This window comes from Neopelma chrysocephalum, unplaced genomic scaffold, assembly GCF_003984885.1.
Source record: "Neopelma chrysocephalum unplaced genomic scaffold, ASM398488v2 Primary Assembly neopelma1_190602, whole genome shotgun sequence".
NCBI classification, from domain to species: Eukaryota; Metazoa; Chordata; class Aves; order Passeriformes; family Pipridae; genus Neopelma; species Neopelma chrysocephalum.
The window spans coordinates 1-2,061 of NW_020939649.1; the positions used below are offsets into that span (position 1 = coordinate 1).

Consider the following 2,061-nt stretch of genomic DNA (forward strand, 5'->3'; position numbering starts at 1 on the left):
GTCCTCTCGAGCTGTCCTTGTAGGTAATCTCCGAGTATTAAAAGGATCAGCAACGAAGCATTGAGCTTTTTTGGTTGCAGGTGCCATCCGGCTAACCTTTGGGAGCAGATGAGCATTGGAGGAGAGTTGGGGAGGCAGCAGGAGGAGCAGGGATCCACTGCAGCTTCAGAAATGCCCTCTAATTTTGTCTCTCCCTCCCTCAGGTATCCCAGAAGATGACAGGCACAGCGTGTGACTCCGGTCAGAGCCAGTGAGCTCATTCAGCAGCCGAGCTTCAATGGGATAAGAGCTCTCCTGTTCTTTCATCAAGTGGGACTTCTCAAGCTATTCCTGCTTTATTGAAGCATCAGCTTTGGCATCCAAAGAAGCAGAGCTGGATATGGCAATGAAGAGGATTACACTCAAATGCAGGGGTTTTAAATTTAATAATTTTGTGTGCTGTGTTGGTAAGATGCTTTTGTAACTTGCTATCTTTTTTTCTTTTCCTTAGGAGCCTTGCATCTTTTGGGATCTCCTGATCATCTCAACTGCAGCTTGGCATTTTTTCACAAGTGTTACCCAGTCCCAAGGTGAAGCTCCTCTGTGTTGAAGATGGCCACAGACAGCCAGGTTTCCAAGTAGTCAGTGGGGGGTTACAGCCCAGAGATGGAGTGAGGGCTGGGGTGCCAGCTTAGGAATTGCCCAGGGTGTTTTGAAGGCAGTGTGGGTGGAAAGCAGTGTCCAGGAGCCCCCCTAAATGTCTGTGAAGGCACCCACTGACTTTTCAGATGTGCCACTTGAGTTTTCCTCTCATTCACCCAGATATTCCATGCAATTACAGCTGCAGTCTTTGGCTGCAGGCAGTGTCCCTGGGTGGTTTGCCTGAAGAGAAGGGAGACTCTTTCAGCTGTCCCCATCTATCTGGGTGACTTTGGTTAGGGTTTCTTTACCATGCCAGAGGGACAGGGTGTAAAGCAGAGCTGAACAGAACAGAGGCCAGAGGAGCAGAGCGAGAAGGTGGGTCATCACCTGACATCAGCACAAAGCTGTGGCTTTTGGCTCCACGTTTACTTGATGTGTTAAGGATTTTCTTGTTTTGGTTTGTTTTTTCTTTGTTTTCAGATGCAGAGCCCTGAGCCCAGGAGGCTCTAGGCACCGGAGGGGGGGTGATCCGGGTGAGTACCGGTGAGCAAGGTGAGCATGGACTCCAGGCCAGAACTAGGTGGTCTTTTACAGGTGTTGTGGTGAATGTGTGCACATGCTTTGTTTCTTGTGTTTTCCAGGGGGTCTGCCACCTTCTCACAGACAGTCCAGTGCTTCGGGGACCCTGCCGGTAAGAGGTCACTGTGGAGGAGAGGTAGGTAGGAGGTACCCCAGGAAAGCCATCCTTTCAGGCAGTATCTCAGTATGTGCATTTGCCTTTGGCTTTTTACTTTGCAGAGAATGTGTGCAGCCTCAGAGGGCTGGAGCCACCTGCCAATTAGGTTTGATGGTCTTTAGCTGTCCTTGTCAGAGGGACAGGATGTAAAGCAGAGTTGAACAGAAAAGAGGCCGGGGGAGCACAGTCAGAAGGTGGGTTTTCATGTGAGGTCAGAGCCAAGACGTGACTTTTGGGCCTTTGGATGGTGTGGTGGTTTAGTTTTGTTTTTTCTTTTTTTTTTTAAGATGTGGAGCCCCCAGCCCAGCAGACGATAGGCACCAGAGGGAAGGTGAGGCCACTGAGCAAGGTGAGCAGTGACTGCAGGACAGAACTAGATGCTCTTCTGCAGGTGGTGTACTTCTGGTGAATCTGTGTACATACTTGTATTTTTGTTTTACAGGCAGTGCACCGACTTGTAACGTACAGTCCAACGTGACGGGGACCCTGCCTGTAAGAGGTCACGGTCAAGGGGTGTCAGACAGAAACTGCCATGGGAGCAGCACACTCTTGGACAGGATCTCAGTACTGGCATTTGCCTCTGGGTTATTTTGCAGGAGATGTACGCAGCCTCACAGGGCCGGAGCCAACTCACAATGAGGTGACGGGCACGGTTCGGTCCTCTCGAGCTGTCCTTGTAGGTAATCTCCGAGTATTAAAAGGAT

General features: G+C 50.3%; 1 long non-coding RNA gene across 1 annotated transcript; it reads left to right on the forward strand.

Annotated features, from left to right (window-relative positions):
* Positions 1-1,649: 1,649 nt before the first annotated feature.
* LOC113963081 lies at positions 1,650-2,004 on the forward strand. Its single transcript, XR_003532635.1, has 3 exons — positions 1,650-1,688; positions 1,800-1,856; positions 1,954-2,004. It is a non-coding gene; the product is annotated as an uncharacterized LOC113963081 (long non-coding RNA).
* The last annotated feature ends 57 nt before the right edge of the window (positions 2,005-2,061 follow it).